This window comes from Ochotona curzoniae, unplaced genomic scaffold (genome assembly GCF_017591425.1).
Source record: "Ochotona curzoniae isolate NIBS_2020 unplaced genomic scaffold, NIBS_Ocur_1.0 scaffold_461, whole genome shotgun sequence".
NCBI classification, from domain to species: Eukaryota; Metazoa; Chordata; class Mammalia; order Lagomorpha; family Ochotonidae; genus Ochotona; species Ochotona curzoniae.
Window position 1 is genome coordinate 9,313,711 of NW_024467120.1, and position 26,566 is coordinate 9,340,276.

The following is a 26,566-nucleotide window of genomic DNA, read 5'->3' on the forward strand; positions in this document are numbered from 1 at the left end:
GACACTTCTAACAAGACTCCTCAGAGCTCGCTCATGTGTCTGCCATGGCACTGTTGAGGGAAAGTTGACAGTGTGCAAACTAGAGGAGGGCCCTCACCCACGTTGGACGGTGCTGGCTGGCACCCTCATGTCCAAAGTTCATACTCCAGACTGCAAGATACAAATGTCTGCTGTGTAAGCCATCCAGACTCTGGCCTTTAGCAACATCAGTCAAATCAACTAAGAAAGTTAACTGAAATGAACAAAGAGAGAAGACCTTAGAGCAGTATGGGAGGCTTCTACTGTAAAAACATGGGAGAAAGCACACAGATTCATTCAAAGGAAATTGAAAGAAACAAATAACAAAGATAGGAAAACTGATGGAAAATGGAAAACAGAAAACTGAGAAAAAGCATGTATTAAATCAAAGACTGATTCTTAAGATTTATTTTATTTATTGGAAAGAGTTACAAAGAGAGAAAGACACATAGAGAAAGAAAAGAGAGGGAGAGGGAGACATAATCCATGACTGGCTTGCTTCCTACCTTAAAATAGCCAGAAGGGCCAGGACTAGTCAGGCCAAGGTCAGAAGCCAGGCTCTGCTCAGGTCTCCTGCATAGGTTGCAGCGGCCATGTCCTTCTGCTTTCCCAGGTACACTTGCAGGGTGCAGGGTCAGAAGTGAAGAAGCTGGAACTCAAACTGGAGCCCATGGGGTATGTTGGTGTTAAAGGCAATGTTTTAACACGCTGTGCCATGATGCTGTCCCCCAAAGTTGGAACATGGAAAGTTCATCAAATGATACTTTTTCAATAAGTCTGATAGGAGAAAAAAAAAAAAAAGCCAGGTAACTAATGTAAGAAAAGAAAGGAGGAAATGTTTATAGATGCATCGGTATAAATGGCCAGTAGGACAACACTGAGCAGTTTCATCTGTCATTTGCTATCCTATACCAAAGAAGAAAATATTTTTTGATGAAGAGGAATTAATAAAATTCACTCAAAACAAAATGCATGACCTCAAATGGCCTGGTAGCTCTTAAAGATAGGAAGTTTGTACTTTACAGAAGCCTCATCTACTCCTGCTTCCACGCAGGGTTAGGAAACAACCCAGATGAGTTTTTTTACACATTTAGAGGAGAAATTAAACCAATTCAATTTTTGAAAACAAAAAAAACTTTAAATGAGGAAATACTATTTCCTAAAACTATTGAGATTTATGTTTTGATCATTAAGAGACCAGGAACACATAATAAGAAAAAATAAATCGCTGACAAATGTCACTAATGAAAATAGATGTAAATATTCTTCAGAATGCTATGTAATTGAATTGCACAGTGTAGAAGCAGAGAAATATAGTAAGACCAAATGAAGTTCAATCCAGGGATGTAGGGGTCATTTAATTTTAAAATATCAAGCAATATAACTCACGCTCATTAAAAAAAAAAAGAAAATTATGAAATACAAACACTTAGTAAAACTCACTCCACTCTTGAATAAAAAAATCACTTCAAACATGGTATGAATCTATGTGCAGTCTACTAAGGATTTCATATTTCCAGTGAAAGACTGAAAACTTTATCCAAAAGATCAGCAACAAGGCGCCTATGTGAACTGTATCTTAATATTATATTGTAGGCTTTTAACATTACACTAGGGAAAAGCAAATAAGTGTTAGAGTTCAAAGGAAGATGAAAACAGCCTCTATTTGCATATAACATGATTATTTGTGAAAAAAAACCCACAAAACCCCTCTACGGAATCCACCAGAAAAAAAATGCTATCAGAAATAATATGTGTGTTTAATGAGGTCTTAAGATGAATGCATACAAATTAATTACATATATTAGAAATGAACCTTGGAATAAATGAAAGACCTAATGTATTCCTAATAACATCAAGTAACTAAGGGATCTGAGGAAGTGCATTTGCAATGTAGTATACAACTACTTGATTGAGCCAATGACTAGACAAGCTCTATTGGTAGGGAGAGAACATAAATAATTACCTAACATAAGATTAAGGGGCAGCTTTTATATATTAACTTTCTAGGTGTTGTGATTTGCACAAAACACAACTTTAATTGTACCCTTTTATAGCTGGTCGTGAATTTTATTGTAAGTATCATTATTTAGCAATTCTGATTAAAAGTACACAGTCGAAGCATACAGAGTCAACACTGTGGGTTACTTGGAAAAACAGAGACAGCAAGAGGGATTTTTATCGTGTAGACACTGTGGGTTTTGGACGGGAGAAGGTTAGGTAAAGGAGTAAGTTTGAGTGTGACTTTGCATGGCCTCCCAAACTATCCAATTCAAATGGACATGGTTTTAGTGAGAGATCCTTGTCTGACTTTAGAAAAGATGTGTGTGTGTGTGTGTGTGTGTGTGTGTGTTGGTGTGTGTGTGCGTTGGTGTATGTGTTGGTGTGCGTGTGTGTGTGTATGTGTCAGTGTGTGACTGTTGAGGTGTTTGTGTATTGGTGTGTGTGTTGGGGGTGTCAGTATGTGTATATATTGGTGTGTGTTGGTGTGTGTCTGTGTCTGTGTGTGTGTGTTTAGGGCTGGAGGACTGTTGGCTCTGGTGGCTCTTGGAGGGATGCTGCTGAGAGTCTGCCCAGGTCATCCTCCACAGCGGCCTCGCTGGATTTACAGAAATGCATTCACCTTTCCTTGCTTCCTGGTGCTCCTTGTTTATGTGCAGTATTTCATCTCCTGGGCTAGCATACCCCGTGTATAAGCACCTTTCCTCAGGCAGAGTGGGGGATGCAGATTTGCTGCTACTATGCAAAGTATTTCATTTAGTAATGGCTTTCAGCAGGCCCATTTAAAGCTCTCCTACTGTTACAGTAATAGATCGGATCTATAAATTGTTCCCTAACAGTCAATGCTTTTCTACTAAATGCAAGCAAATGGCAATACACCACTAAAGTAAATAAGCAAGTTCTTATTTGGTGTAATTTGCTTCAAACAAAATGAATTCTACCACTGTTTCTTGCTGCGAGTTGTATGGAAATGACATTTTCTCCCAGTCTCCTGAGAGGCACTCTGAGAACAGTTGGGACTGCTGGGGTCCCTTGCAGTCTTCCCTCCTGAACAGACAGAAAATTCTGATGGTATAGACATTTGCATAGAGAAGGACTGGTTCCACACGTCACCTAACAAGGCCACTCCCACTTTGAGATGCAGCCCATATTGTCCTTGCTCTGATTTTATAGGGAAACTTTCCCCAGAGGACCACTCAAATGGGAAAGGGCTAGCAGACATGCCGCTGAGAAAGTTGTTGATTTTCCCATTGTACTGGGTTCTGCTCAACTGCATTTACTTGCCAGATCAAACCCAGAGACATGTCATAGAATGGTTGACAAAATGGCTCGTGGAGACCAGTGTTTTATCCTTGCCATAGTGGAAATCAAGATATAGCCCTGAGTTTCTGTGACAACCTAGCATATCTACATAAATTTATATTTCATGTTATTGCTAAATTCTACCACATTTTGTAAATTTCTTCAGACCAAGCAATCTAAGACTCATCCTCTTTCACCCGAAAACATAATTACAATAAATGCACAAATAATAAAAAAAAAACTCTTCTAAGTAAACTATGCTTTCTGTGTTTTCAGGTTTATTCCACCTGTTTTCTTATTTGTAACCTACAGGATTCAATCGGAACTTTTGCTCCCCTTCAACAAATGCTTGTGAGACCTGGAGTGTGGAATCTGTTTTGTGATGGGTCCTGGTGGATCAGGAGTTTGAGAAGGAGTTTGCCCCTCGGCTTGTGGTATCTACAATCCAAAAGATGATGGTGTAGAAGCTCTAAGGCCTCACTTCCAACGTTCCTGACTGAGCATTTCCAGTTGGGTGCAGGGATCTGCATTTCAAGGGCTTTCCTGGATGATTTTATGCAGGTTGAGATATTTACATGTCTGACACCCACTCCAACAGCATGGAGAGGTGACTTTTGAAAACTATGACATGCAGCTTATTCAGTTAGGTAGGACTGTTAGAACCAAAAATTTTTCAACAACAGGAATTTATTTTCATTCATTTCTGTTCCAAGATCAAGGTGCTGCCAGGTCGGTTTCTGGTGATAGTTGTCTTCTTGGCTGGTTGATGCTTTCTCCTTACTGTCTCCTTATATGATGTGGTGTGGGTGGTATGGCAATTTTTGATATTTTGGACTCTCTCTTTTAAAGATTTATTATTGGAAAGGTAGAATTACACAGAGAGTAAGAATAAGAGAGAGAATCACGGGAGTGATTTAACCCAGGACTCTATGACAATGCGCCATGACATCTTTTCATTAAGGGCATTAATCTCATCAAACCGGGGCCCCAGTACTCTCATCTAGCGATGATTTTTCTCCCAATCACACCATGTCCAAACCTATCGCGTTGAATTTGCGGAGGCGCAGTTGAGCCCGTAGTGGCATTTCCAGCACGCCTACACATTATGACTTTGACCATCTCTATGATTGGCCTTTTGGGAACATCTCTGTGTCTACTGAAGAGTCATAATGAAATCTGAATAATTTGAATTCAGACACAGATTAAGTCTCCTTGAAATTGTTAATCACAGAAATACTGACCAATTTAATGAAATCTAATTAGAGTCTCGTAATATTTAAGATAGACTAAAGGTAACTATTAGATGACATTCTGTGAGCATGCCACTATTATTCTTTGCCCCAATTTGAAGATTTCATTTATACACTCTACAGTGAATTTAACTTCTAAACTCTGCAAACGTGACCTTGAAGTTCATAGTTCTAAATCATTGTCAAGAGGCAATTAAAATCACAATAAAAGGAAATGCTGCCTGGACTACATCTCTCATCAGAATCTTTACTTTCCCGAGAATAGCATCTGATATCCTCTTTTTTTTTTTTTTTTGCCTTTGACACTTTATTAAAAAAAAACACAAGCACCAGAAAATGCCTTAAATGAGTCAGATAGACAATCTATAGATTATACTTGTCCAACACAAGCAGCTAGTACAGCGGCCAGTGTAGAGGCACTTTTTTGAGGAAGTAAGCTTCTTGCAAGGATTTTGAGTGACCAAGGCACTGAAGGCCCTTGTCTTCCCTTTGTACCGCGCTTGCTGCTGCTCACTGAGTAGTCGCGTGGTGTGTCTGGGTACACCGCTGCCACTGGAGGGATGGCTGGGAGTCCGCGATGCTGGTGTTACTTGTCAGTGATGGAACGTACAGTTGTCTTCCCCTCCTGAGGTCTGTCTGCCACATTTTCAGTCAAGCATTCCTTAAAGGTGGGCTAGTAAGAGCACCACAAATACCCAGACATGCCATATGGATGCGGGGGCCTGAGCAGCCTGCGTGCCTGCTGAGGTATGGAGAAGTGCAAAGGTGGCTGCAGCCCTGGCCTGGATCATCCCCACGGCAATGTGCACGGAGCATAAGGGGATGACTTGTTGCCTCCTACTCAGTGACACCCAAAGACAACAGGTAGAATAAAAGCACAACAAACTTTCCTCCAAATGGAAACAGACACATGTTTTTGGCTTCGTTATTGTGAGACCTTACAAATTGTTACTGAAGGCAAGTTGCAGCTGCTTTTCACTCTAGAACCAGTACTTGTGAGGTGAGAGTTGATGTGTATTTGAGAAGCCAGCAGCCTGAGGAGAGGGTGGACCCCATGTCACACAGATGATCTCAAGTTCAGGGTTTTGAAGGGGGCAGACGAGGAAGGTGCTGGGGTGGGGGTGGGTAAGATGAGCTCATGTACAAGGAGGACAAGGATGCAATGAGCAGCCTGCGGGCCTGTAGCGAGGCAATAAGGACCAGATCAAGGTCATGGGGGTTATTTTCATCTTGGTATCTTAAATCCTTTCCACTGAACAAGTCGTCCAGGACCAGGTTATTTTTCAACTTCAGCAATCTTTCCCCAGGACAGTTTCCAGAATTCTCAAGAAAGCATTCTCTGTTACGTTCAGTTGAACTTAATGTCTGATTAATTTCAAATCCGGTAGTTAGTTTTTGATGAGGTAAATGGAATCACCCGAGTGGCTGTTATAGAACACCGTGAGGCAAAATGCAATTATCTTCTTGGTGTCTATGCTGTTTGTGCTTCAAGTTTTTTGCTCATGATGATGACCCCTTGACTTACCTCGACAGTCTTAATTTGCACTCCGTCCCTTTCTCCTGATCACACAGCTTAAGGCAGCGCCACCCCTTTGTTCCTCATTGTCCGCCTGAGGTCGCAGTTTCCAAAATTCACTGACGGCCTCTTGGTTGACTACTAACGTACAGTCTGCATTCCCCTTCAGTCGTTTGTAAGTATTTGAATGTGCCACACAGATAGACAGTCCTCCTGATGCATGGGCGTTCACACACACTTCTGCTTAGCTGTGTCTGTTCTCTGCCTCAGAAATAGAATAGGTAAAGCTTATTAAACTTTCCCATGAAGAACATCTGACCACTTGCCACTTTCGTGTAATATATGTATCATATGTAGGAAGAAAAATTCATTTTTAATCAAATTCTGATTTGTGAATGCCTCGTAGTGTTTGTTCATGAGGAAGGAAGAATCCAACGGATCTGGTGTCCTTTGCAGTATTTTAAATTGTCTACCTTTCTCCTGATGCCAAATGGAAGGAAGAGGTGTGAATAGTAGAATACTGGAATATGATGTCTTTGATAGCCGCCCTATGATAGATGCAGACATTTTTCATCCCTCTCCATGCTCGGCTTACAGAAGGTAAATTTTGGCAAACTCAACCCTGTGATGCAAATAGAAACTATTTTAAAATACACTAAGTTCAAAATTCGGCTCAGAGGCTAGTGTTGCTACATAGCACAGGAAGCCTTCACCTACGACACCAACTGCCCGTAAGGACGGTGGTTTCCAGTTCTGGCTGCTTGACTTCCAATCCAGCTTCTTACTAGTGGCCTGCAAAAAGCCACCTAAAGTGGCCCAGGTGCTTAGACTCCTGCTGTCCATGTGGGAGACTTAGAAGAAGCTAGCCATGGAAGTGTGGCCATGCAGCATTATAAACCAGTGGCTAGGGAAATCTTTCTCATTTTTTTCTCTGTCTCTCCCTTTCTGTCATTCTGAGTTGAAATAAATATTTCAACAAGCAAACAAATACAACCGAAATTGCTTTTCAGCCCCTTCAAAATTACTCTATTGTGTTCCCTATACGGGAATTAGACAATTTCATTTCAATGGGAAAAAAATAAATAAAAGGAGAAAATCATGCAGCACTGGTCTTAAATACTGCTATCAAGGGCTTTTCCAAACAAGCACACAATGACCTGAAAACAGCAATTATTTCTAGGAAATAAACAAATAAAATATTGTCAATGCCACTTGACACCCCACTTTCCCTATCCCAGCAAAATTAAAATAATGGCCTGTTTTCACTCTCAGGAAGTTCTAGTTTGGAAAACAAATTATACGGTCATCTCATTTATGATTTAAGAACAGCTAAAGATTGAAAAATTTAAGCATTTCAAAATTTGTCTAAATAAATAACAATATACAGCCCCTACTATTCGATGGTTTTCTTGTTTTTGTCATTTGTTAATATATTCTAGAAAATAGTTGCACTGAAATTCAGATTAGTGATCTCAATTCTTATTCCCTTTGTCTAACTGTACATGATATATGCTTTGTTATAATTATGCAACTTACAGTAACCCTACAAAATGTAAAAAGTGATTTGGAATATGAGGCATAAGAAAGATTTTGAGAATGGCATATTTGAAGAAGAAAAACAGAGTAAGAAAGAGCAGTATTTAATGACTGTATATGTGTACATGTACTTTATAAATATAAGAAAAATTGGGAAGGCATTTAATATTCCAAGAAGTTTTTAGCCATGGTTTCATTTATTTATTTTGCTATTTGAGAACAGAGAGGCACCAGTTATTGAAGTTACTTGGATTACGTGTGCCAAGCCACATGCAGTGCATGGAAGCAGTCATATGTCACAGACTGACTATGGAAAGCAGTCTGAGCTTTTCTCAGGGGACCTAGTTTCTGGTCTAGACTCAGCCGGAAACTAACTTGTGACCCTTGACCTTGATTTTACTTTACTAAACATAAATTTCCTGGCATGTAAAAAAGACTCAATGAAATTCCCCTCCTTGTTTCACGAAATTAGCAGAAAGAGTAATGAAACATGTGCATGCTATTATTGCCTTGCATGGTTGTTCAACTAAGTATTCAGCCAGGTGGTAAAATCTCCAACGTTTCAGTAAGTCCAAAATTTGACTACACACAAATAGAAGAATGAGTGAGATAGGCAGTTGCAAAAGTGGATCGAATTACTCAAACTGTTATGGAAACAGAAGAGTGACAAATGTGGTTGATTCTGCGTTGATAGGATGAGACAACAAGTAGCTTCTTCAGTTCCATTTCATTTTAAGTAGCCTATACTCTATCACATTTGTATGAAGACATTTGATGAAAATGAGTCAACCAAATTGAAGAAAAGAGATTAATACTTGTAAAATTTCACTGGCTAGGTTGAAGCGGGTAAAAGCAGACCAGAGAGGTCACCAACCAAGGTTTAATATGAGCCAAGGAAAGAATCAAGCAGTAGATAGACCTCTAATCAGGCAAAGAAGTCAAGGTCATAAATTGCAGCTGAAAACCTAACAAAGCTCAACCTTGGTTTTCAGAATTGGCTTGTCTCTGCCCTTAGGCCTTATGACACTTACCTGAGACTGAATGCGGTTTCAAATCTTTACATATTTCTGAATAAGGTGAAATGTGAAAGAATGGATGGGAGAGAACATTTAAAATTTCTTGCTCTGTTATCATTTTTCTAAAAATGCATCCTTTGTTTTGCACTTCTGCTCAAAAACCAACCAAATAAGTACATCTCAGGCATTTCTTAATTAAGATATGAAAACGTTAATGTATCTTGGGTTAAAAATCAATTTTTTTGGAAAATTGGCCTTAATGAGTATGATGAAGACAATGATATTATAATTAAAGGGGGAAGTAATTCAGTTTTTACCTCCTGGAGCATTTTTCTGAGGCCATTCTGACTAACTTGACACTTATCAATCAAAATTTGTAATTTTTGAGTGAAGTCCTCTAGTTCACCTTCTTGAATGTTAGCTATTATTGATATATTTTTTAGGATAGGCATGAAAAGGAAAGGGTGCAGACAAAAATAATTGAGGCAAAAAATTATCCTCGTGTGTAAAACCTTATAAATTGCTGAAAGATCCCTAGTAATCAAAGAGTCTGACTTTCTCTTTATGCAAAGATTATTGAAAATCATGAATATGCAAATCATGAATATGCTTCCTTATGACAGAGATTAAAGACATAGAGTATAGCCATTACTATTCTTTGTATACATTTAAATACAGCAAGATTGATATGCAAGCAAAATGAATTGCAAGCAGGAGTAGTAGTAGTCTATTATTATTGTATCACTCAAAATGAGTACCAAGTTGGCAATATAGCATTCAGGGAAATATAAAAAAGTGGCAAGGCATTAGCAAGAGATTGAAAGTTTTCTCTTTTAGGAATATAGTCTAATATTATCTATAGGCAGCGAACAAAATCGACTTCAATGGAAATGATAGAGTGTCATTATTCTCAATGAAACAAAAACTGTTTTGCATGCATTTGCAGACATGAGCAAGATTGATCTTTTTCACTCTTAGAATTTGGAGATGAATGCTAAACTATTAACATACCATTTCTTTAAGACAGTGATGCTTAAAATGTTATGAAATCTATTAAGAAACATTTCTTCAGAGGATTTCAGAGTAACTAAATTTATCATACAGCAACACTGATGTTGAGTTTGGTCATGTACTATTTCTTCTCAAAGTATGAACCATAACCGCAACAAAGGGAATAATAATCTGTGACTTTGAACAGATGAACTGTCATTCCTAAATGGATAATTCAGAATTCTGTTTAGGAGAAATAAAGATGGCGCTGCGGATAAGCAGCTCTTATGCAATGGCATACTCTAACAAACAGGTTGCTTTAGTTCAAGTCAATTGCCAAATTCCTCTTTCAAAATTAGCAATGGGGGGTGGGTCTAGCACGGTCCCCTAGCAGCTAACATCCTCACCTTGAAAGTGCCCTGATCCCATATGGGTGCTGATTTGTGTCCCTGTGGCCCCTCTTCCCATTCAGCTCCCTGCTTGTAGCCTGGGAAAGCAGTCGAGGACAGCCCAAGAACTTGGAACCCTGCACCAGAGTGGAAGACACAGAAGGGGCTCCAGGCTCCTGGCTTCAGATTGGAACAGCTCTGACCATTGCAGCCACTTGGGGATTGGATCTTCAGATGGAAGATCTTCCTCTCTGTCACTCCTCCTCTCTATATATCTGATTTTTCAATGAAAAAGAAAGAAAAATCTATTTAAAAAACTTAGCAATGGGTATTTGAGTTATTGGATGTCCTTGGAGCACCTAATAAATCTTTGTTCCCTGCAGTGGTCTCCAGTTTATTTCTGACTTGGAATTTGGAAATGTTGAACGTGCCAGGCAATGATGGTTGTTTATCTCACCACTGACTGACTTCTAGGCTAATCAAAAGTGAATGTGGGGCCATGCTCTGTGGCCTAGCGGCTAAAGCCTCACCTTGAATGTGCTGGGATCCCATATGGGTGCCAGTTCTAATCCCAGCAGCCCTGCTTCCCATCCAGCTCCCTGCTTGTGGCCTGGGAAAGCAGTCGAGAATGGCCCAAAGCCTTGGGACCCTTCAGCCACATGGGAGACCTGGAAGAAGTTCCTGGTTCCTGGCTTCGGATCAGCACAGCACCGGCTGTTGCAGTCACTTGGGAGTGAATCATTGGACGGAAGATCTTCCCCTCTGTCTCTCCTCCTCTCTGTATATCTGACTTTGTAATTTAAAAAAAAATGAATGTAGACTTTTAAGTTAATGCTATGTGTTTATGAGCTCAGAAGTGGACCAATCAAGGCAGAAAGTGGCAGACTGTATAAACTCAATAAAGTCAAACAAATAAGTATTAAAAACCAAAAGTGAATTGTTGCACTCAGGTTTTGCAGTTTTGCTTTGTATTTGATGCAGTTTCAATCCCAGGCTGCTCTGCCTGGTCAATAGGATCAGTTATGGTCACTTGTGTCTTGCATACAGGCACATTTTCAACACATCTCCTTTCTGATTTCCACAAGTAATGAATATACAATATCCTATTTGGATGGAAATATAGAAGGTTGATGATGACGATGATGATGATGGGTGACACCAATCAATAACTGCTTTTTTGGTGAAATACTTTCTTGGATTGTCTCTGACCTACCAGCCTCTCTTCTTACACTCGGGGAAGCTCTTCCCAAGGTATGAAAACTCACCTCCGCAGAAAGAATTTAAGCAACAATTCTTTCTCAATCATGATGTTCATTAAATATTTGTAAAATTGGTGTGATTAAACTTGCTGCTGTTTAGAGAAATCTGGAGGCAGAATTCAAAAGAGACATGATAAAATTCAATCTGTAGCTTTCTGATAAGAGTCACTGAGATGCTTAATCTGAAAAGATTCTTACGATCCATTTATCTGAGTTTCTTTTGTATTTGCTCTTTGTTGCCTAAGATTGGTCCTAAATATTAAATATTACAAAACAGTAAAAAAAAAAACCCAGACCTTTGGTTTAATCTTTGGTATATTCTCTATTTTGTTTTCTACCAAAGAGAAGCAACTACTAGAAAAATATGCAAATCATTCACAAGTTCTACCGTAGTGTATGATGAGCCAGTCACGTGCTAAAAGTTGTAAAAGAAAAAATATGTAGTGAGTCTTTCTTGACATGGGAGTATATTTCCACAGAAACAAAGATATGTTATCTTTATTGAGTAGAATTTATTATGTGCATTTACTCAAAAATTATAAAATTACTAAAGGGCAACAATTGCTTGGCCTTATTCTATTACATAAGGAAGAAGAATTTGAATCCTCACTATATACGGGATCTGCAAAAGTTCTTGAAAAAAAACATGTTCATACAATGTACGTATTCATTTCCTAATGCTTTCATTAAAACTCTCACCTGTTAAATAATGTGTGAATAGGATTTGCTTGAGATACACAAAGAGCAGAATATAAAAAGAGCCCTTTCTGAGCAATGTAAATCCTGCTGGAATTTTAGTAAGCACAAATGTTAAATTTCTGGTGGTGTTTGAAAGAAAGAATAATGAAATAATTGATACTTTGGAAACATTCATGAATACAATACCCAAAATAAATAATCATCAGTTTACAAATAGCTAACTTGACTTGAGAAGGGCGAAGACGATGTTAAAGTTGTAATTTTTTTCCACCTGGACCATTAATTGATTCATACCCAACATCAACCAGCAAGGGAAACTGTGGATTTTATTCACGCCCTAATGAAAGACAATCAACAATTCACAGCGGAAATGATACCCAATGTCATGGGTACCTACATTTTTTTGCCTTATACAATTCTGACTAAAAAAAAAAAAAGTAAATTTAGCAAGCTTTCTGCTAAACAGATACTGAAAACATGCTGACATTGTACACCCATACACGCACACAGGAACTTTCCTTGGACATTTGAGACTAGTAGGGTCAAGATCCTGATGCATTTCGTCACCACATTTTCACAGGAGATGAGCCATGGCTTTGCCAGTATAATCCAGAAAACAAAACACAGTCAAAGCACCGATCCCTGAGAAGTGGCTGTGGCCCAGTCGAATCCAAGGGGGACCAGGCCACAGCAGGTTGCAGGACACAACTGTTTTGGGGGATGCCCAAGTCATTTTTCTCCTTGAATTTCTGAATGGCCTAGAAACGATGACATGTTTGCTTTGTTTTGAGAAACTCAGCCAATGTCTTGACAGAAAAGTACCCGGGGAGGCTTTCCTGAGAGCTCATTTCCACCCTGGTGGTGTCTGGCCCATTCTTTTCAACAGGAAAGAATAGTTTTGTGCAAGTTTTGATGAGAATTCATCCTGCTGCACCTCTCAGTCCAGATGGATTTGTCTCCTCCGAGTTTTTGTATACTTCTCTTAAAATATTATTGAGAGTCACCCATTTTCTTCAATGGATGCTGTAAAGAAAGGATATATTTATACAGTTAAATTCCCCGGGTCCTCGGGTTTTCTGAGATGGACTAAATGACTATTATCACTGTTTATTGTGGGGAGCTTTGCAGTTGGGTCGGATGGCATGGGTGTGTGATGAGCACTGCTCCTCAGCATGGCTGCGGGGAGTTTCTGGCTGCGTGGCAAGGCCCGGCAGAATGTTTCTGGTCAACTCATTGCTGCCTCACCCCATTGTATGGAACTCAATCATCTCTCTGATGTTTCATAGAATTCTTCTGAGGGTGTTGTTGTTGTTTTTCTGCTGATGTGAAGTGATTCCTGTAACTGGTATGACACCTCAAATTGATCAATCGTGTTATGATAAAAACACCTTTAGTAATGGTAAGGCTATGACATACAGTTAAAAGTATACAATAGTACAATTGTTTCCAAACATTCTGTTATGCCCACTTTTGTCCTAAAGTTTGCCCTAGTATAAGTAATGTTTTTCTTAAGAAATGGCTTGATAATATCTTGCAACAGATGGCAATCATGGAGGTACAAAGAGTTTGTTTACCATGCACCTCGAACTGTTACAACACATGATATGCCGCATTTTAGTTTCTTTCCACAGAAAGCAAAGTATATGGGGCATCTTTTATAAGGAAATAGATGTGAACCCCCTCAAAATGGCTTAAAATCTCAATCTTACATTGGCACTTATATTTAGGGAAAGAAAACAGTTTATAAAGATAAAAGGAAGTTTCTTTTAAAGGCTCTCTGTTTGTAGATCAGCTGAATTGCCTTGATCCCTTTCACTGCCCTTTAACAAAAGAATGAAAAACAATTGAATCAGCACTAGGTGAAGGTGACGTTAATTAATGCATGATTTGATTATAAGAATTAGCAAAGAATCTATGCTATATACTTTTATAAAATCCTTTCATTTATGATCTTTTAATTCTGTATTCCTACTATTTTAGGCAATATTAGTTTGATTGTGTTTAGTAAAAATTGATTTTGAGTATAAGTAAACCACTTGTCACTATTTAACCACATGCTCTGCCAACCGTGGAGTTCCTGGCTTCAGCCAGGTGATTGCAGGTTTCAATGAGTAATGATTGTTGAAAATATTTTCCTTAGGATTCTTTCTTGCATTTTCATAACCATGATGTAATGAAAAATGAAACAATTGGATGTTGTGCAAAAACTTCTGATGAATTATGTATAAATAAAGAAGGCAACTTTTTGGAGTTGTCCATTATGAGCATCAAGCCATAGTGGTCCGTGTCTTATCTCTTCCTATCATCTCGCTGATCCACGCATCCTTTGTAAGCTCTCAGTCAGCCGGAGCTGGTCTCCGGCAGTTTATGAAATATCTTTTACTTGGTGAAGCTTCTGTTGAGTCATAATGATTGTCTTTTCAGCTTTTAATTCCATTTTCTACAAACTTAACATATAAAACTTCAACAGGAGTGGTGAATATTTTTACTTCCTCATGATTTTATATGGCTGTTGTTATTAGAAATTGGACTTAATTGAATGATCTCTGCGAGATGAACCTTGTGATGCTTATTGTATTTTTTTTTTCAATGAAGACTAGGTTACAGATCCATTACAGGTCAATAACCCAGTCCTCAATTTTGTTTTAAGTTTCCTGATGTCAACAAAACTAAATCGATTGCCTTGTTGACCACAGTCCTATATAACTTTCAGAAAGAAAACCTCTACCTAATTAGTTCTCATAATTTCTTGGGGTTATAGAAAATGGCAAAGGTGTGAGAGAAGCCTCTTAGCAGTAATCCATGTATTGATTACTCATTTTTTAAGTGTCAATTGCCTCCCAATATTTTAGAGGACTCCTTTCTATGAAAACCACAAATGTTCATAATTTTAAAATGAGTGACATCACACAAAATACAACAGAGAAAAATACCTGCCTGCAATTTATTATATCTTCAGGGGTAGAACTTACATTTGACTATGCTGGCAGTCAGAAACAAAACAGTAGTATGAGTTGTTCCATTTCGTTTAATTACTAGATCCAATCACAAGCTAAGCAAAAAATTGCCTTGGATGCCACCTAAAGCAGGAATCCAGTCTAGGTACTTCCAAAACCACGGAAGTGAATGAAACAATAAACCATGTTTCTTATTACATTTTTAGAAAGAGTAAGAAAAAAAGTCTTCCCTTTCCAAAGTGTTGTTCTTGTTGAAGAGGGTAGCTATTATTTTAGGCTATGTCATACGTTAAGCCTTACGGTGCCTTTGCGTCTTTTTTAATGGGACGGTGTTATCCCTCGGTGGCTGTGTGCAGCTGGGCTAGTCCCTAGGCATGCAGATTCCCAGGCCGCCCCAAAGACTCTGAGGACCAACAACTGAAGACAAAACCTCAGGAACTGAACTCTGATATCTCGGATATTGGTTTTCTGATTCTATGATTCCAGCCTTTGACAGCGCCAAGGCAGATGCAGTGTGGTCCTCAAGGAATGATTTGTCTCCTGGGACGTATCCCGGCACATCTGCTCCGCACACTCAGGCTGCTTGCTCTGCTGCTGTGTCGTCCCTCGTGGGAACAGATGGATTGCTTTGCCAGGAGGACCATCTCTTCTCTTCATGAGCTGGTTGTCTCTTCTCTGTTGCTTTCCTGGCCATTGCAGAGAGCATTGGGGTATCACAGCTGTGCCATCAGGGTCCCTTATTAGATACACAGCTCTTTCAACCATAAGACATTACTATACTTTTTATTGTTACTTGCTCACTAAACATCTCCAAGAATAACTTAAAACAAAAGCAGATATTTGCAACAAATTGCTTAGGATGTGTAAAGCATATCAGAATTGGTATCTAAGCTGTCAAGTTTCCCAGTTCTTTTATTTATTTTATCTTTACATGTTGTAACAAGTTAATATTTAAAGAATTTTTGATACCGCTAACAACCATTGATCACACAAAGTAATTTAAGCAAAGTATGAGAACAGAAACAGGAAGAGCAAAAACAGCTCTGTGTGAAGGAAAACAGGCAATTTTTGCTAAAAATTTTTCATATTCCTCCCAGGAACACACGGGGAAATGCTTCCATCACAGATCTCGGGCCATAGTTTTGATGATGATATCCGCACTCAGTTAATCCATTTTCAATAAATTGTTTGGCAGTCAAGACAATTTAATAAAAAAAAATGAATAAGGAACATTTAACCAAATTGTTGCAGATCAATCAATACATAGAGGTTTCCACCACCATTTTTTTTTTACATAAAATCTGATCATCTAGCTAGTTGTATAAAAGCTTAACAAGTAACGAGTGGTGAAATCCTGAATACTAACTTTGATTTATACCCTTTGATTTCCATTCTTTCCCACTTCCCCGTTCCAGATTTGTGACTGGGGCCCTGTGTTTAAATTGTATTAACTCCCTTCTTCTTTGTTATCCATAATTATAGAGCTGTCAATCTCAAAATCCACAGAAGAGGGAAATTTGAAAACATTCTGAATTTGTATTATACTATTGAATGCATTATAAGTTTTTTTTTTTTCCGTAAAGCTGGAAAGAGACAGCTTTAAATGATCTTTTTAGAGGGAGAAAAATAGGTGAGTGTTTAACAGGGAAGAAAAGGCTTGACAGATATATAATTACTTTAGTGTCTCCGTTTTGTGTCTTTCTTCCCCTCTGTCAGCTGCCTTCTCTCTTGCCAACATCTCCCCCACCCCAAAGTTGCCTCCTTCACTATGCCTTTCATCACATGGACAAAGCAGGCTGACCTGGCATCTGCTGGGGTTGTCTTCCTCAGGTGAATTCTAGCGAGCTGAGCTTCAGGAGCTAAAAGATTGAAAACTCTGAATCCCAGGAGAGCTAACCCACAGCAAGAACAGTGGCCACGAAAGGTAAATGCAAGAACTGCTCTGTAACTGCCAGCTTTTAACCCAAAAATTCTTTGTCGATAAAATCCAAGAGAATCTCACCCTACCTCCATCTGCCAAAAAAAGAAAAATTATTAGACATGTGTTAAGAAATGTAGATAAGGGAAAGGACAGAGATGAATTACACTTTATATGTATGTCAACATGTGTGTAGTCTTAGCAGCATCTATAATAATCATGAATCAGAGGAAAGAAAAATAAGAGCAGTGATATGTTGCCAAACAAAAAGGGAAACAGGGGAGAAATTAATCAGCTGGGAAATTATTTCAGTTTTACGAATCTTTAATGTATACGTATGCTTCTATAACTTAACTCCACAAAGAGACGTCTTTATATTCAATAGGTCTCATAAGACATACTTTTCACACATTTGAAAGACTGTCACTTATTAAGCTATTTACAAAGTTATATGTAAATTAGGGCACATGCAATTAATTTTAAATACTACTAAGTAATGAATTATGATGAAGTCATATGTTGCCACTAAAGCTATTTGAAACTACATTTTATACTCCTTTTATAAAGTAGAGACAGAGCTGGACTAGAGGGTGCTTTAGGCACATTATCACCTTTTTTTAAAGAATTCGTACCTCGTACTACCCTTTGATATTCGTCATGCATCCTATGAATAAGTATTGATATAAATCCAGGTGAAATTACTGCCATAAAACACTGTCTAGTGGACTGAGGAATGGGCTTTACTAATACATTGGCTGAAATGGGATGACTGTTTGCCTCTAGAATGCCTCGCATAGTATATTTTGACATTTTGACACAGACTGACAGCAAGTATGAAACTTTTGTCTAAAACCAAAAGACTATGATTTGAGTCTGTTAACATACGAATTGGAACATTAGTTACTCTCAATGTAAAATAATTCAATCATGTAGAATCTAGGATTTAGTATTAAAAAAATGCTTTTTCTCTAGGAATTCAGATCATTTAATCCATCCCATTCGCTTCGAAGGGCTGTTGACTCCCTATCCTTTCCTATATTCTAATTCTTTTTAAGGCAGTCATCCGATTTTAAATTGAGGATTGCTTGATTTTTATGTCTATTATATAATCACATTTTAATGGTATAGAAAGTAACATATCATGATGCATGAAAGGCAATTCTTTAATGCAAAAGGATTGAAATGAATGTCAAATTTAGCTAAGAAAAAATATTAATGGCACTTCATATAAATCTCTTCTCTCCCCAAATGCAAATTAGTTTAAAATTTGGTGGCAACTAACAGAAATAATAATAAATGATTCCTACCTGTTCATCTGGTGGTAATGTTGAAACATCTCATTGTTCTGTGAAGAGTAGCTAAATAATCAAAACACTAACAAATACATACAATTACTAAAGCTCTATGTGTCTCTTCTAGCTTTTTGTCATATGAGTAAGATGCATTCTGATTCTTCCAAAGTTCTTTTTGCAAGGCACCATTAGTAGAACTAAGGATTTTAGTTCAGACCCGCATGGAAATTACAACCAGATTAGCTAAAACTATTCTTTAAAATAATTTGAGCCATGATCCCCTTTACTTTTATGGTTGAATGTTCTCTGCTTCTTCTCTTTGAACTCAGTGAAATAAATTGCTTTGGGAAATGGAATGGTAAAAGTCGTGCTGCAAGTAGGATTTCAGACATATATTATTTGCTTGTACACGCTTCATTTTGCCTCTTCCAGCCACTCTCTGAAGAACGCCCTTGCCAGTCCACTTAACAAGGAAGATGAGTGACCAAGGTGCAGCATGAATAAGTCGATTTGTAGGCCTGCATTTTGAAACTAAGCTGCAATCAGATCGTAGGATAGTTCTGGCAGTTACCGGTTACCTTGCAGACGAAGTAATGAGCCTTGCTGAGATTAAAGTAGAGTCCCTTCAAATAACGGACAAATGCATGAGAAACAAGAAATGCATATTGCATGCTATATTGTTTCCCAGAGCAGGTTGATATACAGGTCAGCACTGAGTGTTATTACAAACTCAGCCAAAGTGAATACACAACAGGGCATAGGCTTACTCAGTACTGATATTAACAATCGGTGCATTGATTTTCAGCAGAATACTCAGGATCCTAACGTAGGAGAAGAAATGGGTGAAGATTGTCCTGTGGCGACTTGCTCTGGGTGAGGCAGCTGCATTTCTGAGCAGCCACAACCACAGTTGATCACCTCACTGTTCAAATGATTGAAAAAAAAAATGAGATGATAAAAGCTTTGTAAATGTAAGTCAATACGCTTTCTCACACGTCAACTCTTTCTGAGTCTACTGTAAGAAAAAGGAAATCACCAAACGAATTTTTCAGAATTCTGAAATGTCTGTCGCATTCTGAGAGGTAAGGCCTCTGAGCATTGTTCTGTGTTAGTCAGCCTTTCATTATGACATGGGAATTCCTGAAAGAAGCTACTTGGAAGAAATAAGTTAATTTATGCCTGAGCATTTGAGAGTATTTGAGATTCACAATACAATATCTTGTGGGGCCCAGTGCTTTGACCACTGGTGAAGGAATGATTGGGTTTTATTAGATATCTACTCTGTCAGTCCAACTGACAACTAGTTTCACTACATGGGCCTTTGGGAAGAACTCATACTAGTATCCAGCAAAACAGTTCCCAGAGAACTCTTTTTCTCTCTCCCTTTCACTCAAGTCCAGGGCTCAGTAGAATGAAGAGCATTTTGGTCATTTTCTCTCTGCTGACTCCTCCTTCTTATATGTTTTTCTTTTTTCAAAAATTATCTTTAGCCATGACTGGCTATCAGTTTCAACTGAGTGTCAGTTTCTATGCTCAGCCTTCTTGTAGACACCACTTCTTAGATTTGCTGCCAATGTTAAATGTCCAACATCTTAAAGTTTGTCTCATCTCATTCTTTTGAAGACCTCCTCCTCCAGTATTACATTCCCTATTTTCTGCACCCAGTACCTGGAAACAGTCAGCAGATCTTACGTGTGGATCCTGTGAAATAGCTCTCAAATTCAAACTTTGCTTTCATGGATATTTGTTGGTTCGCCTGAGTAAGGACAAGGATTTGTTAAGTGATCTTCCTACTACGAGTTTTATTTATCTTTCAAATTAGTGGTTTTTACTTTTGGAATTAGCCCTATGACAACATCTCAAAGCTAGTAACCCCTAGTAGGAGTTCCGATTTAAGTTTTGGTTGATGAGCTTCTGTTCCAGCGTCCAGCTAATGTGCTTGGAAAAGCAACAGAGGACTGACTCAATTATCCGTACCTCTGAACCAATGTGGGAGAAAGAGATGGAAACGCTCGTTTCAGCCTGTCCAATCCTTGGCTGTTGAAACCGTTTGAAGAGTGAATCTGTGATGGAAACTCTCTCTCTCACTTTGTCTCTCTCTTGTTCTTCTTCATTGTCACTCTGTTTTTCAATTCAATCAATCAATCAATCAGTCTTAAATTTAAACAAGAAAATAATGTTTTGACTCCTGTGCTCCTTAGCTGATTTTGATGTTCTGGGAAAAAAATTTTTCAATGCTTATGCACACAAAATGTGGAAATTCCTTCTCACATAAAACCATGCATGAATTTAGAGTGTGTAAGAGTTTCTGAAGACTGCACATTTGTCTATGCATACAATCCTCTGCTCTTTTTCTACCTAATTGCACATTTTTCTTTCCATGTGCATTTTATCATGCTCTTCCTGTATTTAAATTACTTCAATGACCAACACTCTTAAAGATAAACTCCAAATTTTTTGTTTGAGATTTAAAAGCCTGTTAGCTTTTAATGCCACTCAACTTGCTTTTGTTAGACAAAACAACAGAAAGACAGACACATAGGAAGAAAGAATCTTCTAAATCCTGGTCAACTTTCCCAATTATTTGTAATAGCCAGGGTTGGTCCAGGTCAATGAAACTCAATCAAGTTATCTGATATGAATAATCGAGCCTTCAGCCTCGGGTCATCATCTGCTGTCTCTCTGATTACAATGACAGGAAGTTAGATGGAAAGCAGAGGATTTGGACTTGAATCGGCATGGCAGTGTGTGACAGGGAGCATCTCCAATGAGAGTTGGTCACACTGAGCCACAATGTGTGCTTTTAACTCCGTTTCTTCATTTTGGCTTTTTAGTTAAAAAAAAAGCAAAACAAAACAAAACTTTTTGTATCTTAGCAAAGTAGTAAACCATTTTTCTCATCCTGTTATCACTTTTTCTCTTTTGCTACCTGACTTCTGGGCAAAGTCCTAATCTAGTTGTGTTCTTCCCATTTATAAATTTCCCTTATAGAGCCCTTCCCCTTACCACAAGTGACCCTTCAATTGTCAAGGTCAAGGAACCCATGCAATGTTTAATAAACAGAATCATTGTCTAGCACAGTGTCCAGCCATGAATCAATTCTTAATGCGGGAGGATAACAGTTGCAACACTGTGCTGAACAACAGAACTTAAGTGGTTCACTACCCAAATGGCCACATCAGTCAGGCTTGGTGAAACCAGAAATGATTTTCAAGGAATCTTCTTCAAATCCTCAAGGAAGGGTTTTTCAAGTGAAAGCCAGTTGCCTTCAAAACTCAGTCTCTTGATTGAGGAGTTTGAACCATTTACATTCAGAGTTAATACAAATAGGTGGAAATTTGGTCCTGTTATTCTCACAATGGGTTGTTCATTGGTTTAGTCTTCTGTTGTTATTTTACTGGGATGTTCTTTGCATTTGCCTTTGGTCCTGGTGGGCACTATTTTCTCTGTCAAGAGAACATCTTTAAGTATCATTTGTAGGGCAGGTTTGCAAGAGGCATAGTTTTTTTTAACTTTGTTTACTGTGGAAGAATTTTGTTTCATTTTCAAAGACAAGGAAAAGTTTTGCTAGGTACATTATCCTGGGCTGACAAATGTTTACTTTTAGAATCTGGAATCAAGTGTCATAGATTAGTAGACTGGATTAAAAACAAAACCCATCTATTTGTTGCTACAGGAGATATATTTCACCAACAAAGATCAGTGGAAACTATATCTCATGGATTTTGATTTTTTTTTGTTAGTTTCACCTCTTCAAAACACTTTCTTACTAAATTTTTCAATGACTCATAGATCATACAGTAACATCATTTTCTTCAACAAGGTTCTTGATTTTCTTTTTCATTTCTTCAGTGACACATTAGTCATTCAGTAGCATGTTATTTAACCTCTTGGTGTTGTTAATTTCTTTTTTTTCTTCCTGTTGTTGATTTTATTTTGTGGCTTTTCTTTTAAAGGGATGAATATAAACTGCAATGGAGACTATCATATCTAGCAGCATGTAATTTGACTTCATGGCATTGTAAATTTCTATTCTTCCTGTTGTTGATTTCGTATTGTGGGTTTTCAGTTAAGGAGATGTATAGTAAGTTTATAAAAATGACTATCATATCCAGATGTGAGCATATGATGCTGTACATGCATCTTTACTTCCAGACAAAGATGGACTCCCAATGAAACTGTTGGATATATCTTGACAATAGGTTGCTGGACTCTCTGCCATTGACCATGCCCACAATGATGGACATATGACTGTGTATGAAGAACTATACTATAGTAATGATATAGAAGAAGTCATGAGTGGGGAGGGAATTGGGAAAGGGATAAGGGAAATCCCAGGTCCTATGGAACTGTATCATAAAATGATAATAATAAAAAGAAGCAAAAAAAAAATCAGTCTCTCATGTGGATGTCAAGGAATCAACTACTTGTACCACTCACATAGTGCATTAGTAGAAAGATGGATCATCTGTGATAAAGAGTAAGGCACTGTCATAGGGGGCGCAGGTGCCTCAAGCAGTGTCTTAACAGACATGCTAAACATCTGTCCCTGAAAGTTACTGTTTATGAAAATGAAGACTAAACCATGTTAAGTGAATCCTAAGAGGATATCGTTCTGGAAATTATCTCTTCTTGTGATAACATAGCTTTTAGACTAGTTTTCTCTGCTAAAGTTCTTGGCTAAATTAATGACACCCAAGATCTGATATAACTTACACGTCATTACTGTGGGAAGGAATAGTGCCTGCAGACCTCTCAATGAAGCACAGTGTTTCTATCTAATAAATTCAACTAAACTCTATCAAATAAACTCAACCAAGTTTGAATTGTCTTTTGATGATTTACGTGTGGTGTTGACATGGATTTTAAGAAACTACAGCTGCAGAAATCTTGAAGCATGTATAGATAAGTGCTGACTTCCTGAGGATGCTGATTTTTAGTTTTCTAAGGGTATGAGTTCTGGGAGGAAGGGACTTCTGAGCAGATAACTAAACGAGTGTGTCCAGTTTTCCAAACTACCCACACAGGTTTAAGTCCAGGCATGATGAATTGTGCCTAACAATCACTGTAGATGATTGTTTTCTTTGACTGACACTGAAAATCAAGTGCAAGTCAGTGCTAATATCAAATGGAAGGAGAGACATGCCTGTTGCTTTCCACTTCTTCAAAAGGTGTCAAGATTCAAAAGCGTTTACTCACTCTATGTGTTAATAATTTACAGAAAATATAGACACAGGGAGCTGCCACTGCTGTCAAAGTATGTGGAGAGACGTACCCAGAATAAGCTTTATCCATCCTTACTGACCTGACACTCACGGTGTGTACTGTTTTCCTGAATTTACAGGGATGTTGGTGGAGAATATCTGCAGGGATGTTGTTCATTGCAAACCTGACTGGAGATCTGAATCAGGTGGTCTCCTGCACAGGGTTTCTTCTGTCTGTTCTCGAGTTGCCTGGAGCCTCTTTCCCTCATTTGGAACCCATTCAACACGCCAGTGTGGGACCGGGTCAGGTTGATGAGAGAGTGGATGGATGTGTTTTCCCCCTGGCAAAGACAGCACAGACGGATGTCTTCTCTTCTGAATTCTGATTTGTAAGCTACAGGGGGATTATTTTTTGCAGTTGTTTTTGCTCCTGACTGAGAAATGTTTGTTTCTCAAATGCCCACTTGCAAATCATGTAGAGGTATTCCTCCAGCACAATAGATACCTTCCTCTGCGATAATTTTTTTTCTGTTCATATTTTACACAAAATCTTCAGGTGATATATGGTTATATTTAATTCCATTTATTTTTATAATTTTTTTTTTAAAAAAAGACAGGATTCTGCCATAATGATTAAGTCACTCCCTGCAACCCCATCATGCCATCTGAGCACCATTTTAAGTCCCAGCTGCAGTACTTCCACCCCTGCTCCCTGTTAATGGACTGGGGGAAGGAGCAGAAAATAGTCCAAGTCCTTGGGCCCTTTCATCCACACGGGAGACCCAGAAGAAACTCCTAGCTCCTGTCTTGGGTCTGGTCTAGCCATTATGGCCACTGGGAAAGGAACCAGCTGATGGAGGATCTCTCTTCTCTCTGTCTCTGCCTTTCAAATAAATAAATATTTCAAAATAATTCCATTTATTTGAGGACAAATAGGAATTCCTTTTCTACTGACTCACTTCCCAAATGCCTGCAATGGTCAAGCTGGGCTGATTCCCAGTTAGGAATTCAATCCAGGTTGCCCTATGGGTATCAGGGATCAAATTACTTGAGACAGCATCACTATCTCCTGTGAACTGTATTTGTAAGAAAGTAGAATCATGGAAAGAGACAGGAATTGAACACACTGCAATCTGCAATGTGGGCATTTGAGCTGTTAGGCTAAACTTCTGCTCCTTGATAATATTTTGTAATACTGTTCTCACCCTACTACCAAGCCTAGTTTTGAATTCTGGGTTTCTCTAGATTATTGAAATCTATCATGTATAGGAATTAAACAGACATCTTTGTGAATTAATTGTTTTTAGCCCTTTTTCATACTTACGTAGAACTGTAATTTTTCTATGTTCTACTTGTTGAATATAAAGGTTAGCGGTGGGTTAGACCTGTGATGATGGAATGGAATGAAATATTTGTGCAAAAGTTAAAGAATAAAAAACAAAATGAAGAAAATGTAATTATCTTTTTGTGATTGTACCTGTGCAAGACATAAAATTTGCTATCTATATTTACAAAAAATTTTAGCTTATCTGTCAGTCCAATTACCTTATTCTCTCATTTTTATTTTTTAAAAAATTAAAGAAACAATGATTATACCTAGAACATATGCCCCCAGAGTGTTGCTAAATGTACATTCTGTTACTATTAGGTCTGTTGACTGTGATGTGCATAAAAAAATGGTAACATAGGGCCCGGCGCGGTGGCGCAAGTGGTTAAAGGTCCTCGCCTTGCACGCCCCGGGATCCCATATGGGCGCCGGTTCTAATCCCGGAAGCCCCGCTTCCCTTCCAGCTCCCTGCCTGTGGCCTGGGAAAGCAGTCGAGGACGGCCCAAAGCTTTGGGACCCTGCACCCGCGTGGGAGACCCGGAAGAGGCTCCTGGGTTCGGATTGGCATAGTATCGGCCTGTTGCGCTCACTTGGGGAGTGAATCATCGGATGGAAGATCTTCCTCTCTGTCTCTCCTCTCTGTATATCCGCCTTTCCAATAAAAAAATAATAAAAATAAATCTTAAAAAAAAAAAGGTAACATATACAGAATCTTGACATTGAACGTGAGCTGCTTCCTGAGGCAGGTCTACTCACTTATCAGACTCTGTTGTCAGATTTATTTCCCTTATCCAAATCTCTCCTGATCAGTGCAGAAACTTCAAAAATTTAGAAGGTTAGGTGCGTAGCTGCTACATGGGCTGCAATATGGCCAGACTTGCTCTTTTTAAATTTAATTAAGAAGATCTTAGATTGCTCAAATGTTGGTGAGTTTCAAAACCACCCTGAAGCCTTACCGAGGCTCAGGCGATTAGAGAATGCCAAAGCCAGGCCGGTAGCTAACAAATTTAATCAATTTGATTGCTACTCATAAAGAGGTCTTTAACAAGCAGTTAGTAAATTACAGGGAGAATTTTTATATTAGTACAGCACAGTGAACCGAAATTCAGCAGTTTCATCGGCTTAGAAATCATTTTCATTTTGTTTCGGTCTTTCTTTTTTATTAGTTAAATATTTTAAAGTAGAATATTGCATGGTCTTCATTTTCTTGGCTACATTAAACATATAATGAAAACGTGCATGCTTTCACTGGCATTTTTCATGTGACCAATATTAGTTGTCAGAAAAGTCTATATATGTCCCCCCCATTCCTTTGGTAAGAGTCAGGGATGGGATTGGGACTAACTTAAGGCATTTGCAGTCCATGATGATACTTTGCTTCTTCTTCTTCTTCTTTTTTTTTAATGAGATAAGTAAATATTATGGGGAAGTGTTAGAGAAAAAAAAACGGAGGTTGAATCAGAAGAGTAGTATAGAGAAACCATCACACAATGAACCAAAGAGTAGAAAGAAAAAAACCTAGAAAACATGAACTTGTAAATAACCAAGATGCTTGGGAGAAGCACCCTCTGAGGGTGCACCCCCAATGATTTGGAAGTCCTCCCCATCCCCTCCTTGATGATATCTCCACCTTAATCTAATAATTATTAACCTTAAGACACCAGAGTTTAAAGTCTGTGTGAGTGTTCAGTAGTCAGGGATACGATATATACAGCTCTGCGCTGCTTCCATCATATCAACCTTTTCCAAAATTCTCACTGACAACATTTCTTCCAGGAAGTTGTCTCTGAGCTACCTTGGTCCAGCTTTGTTGATGCCCGTGTCTTTGCCTCCTGTGTCTGTTGTACTAGACGTCATTGAAAGCATACTATCCTCGTTTCATCACCAACAAC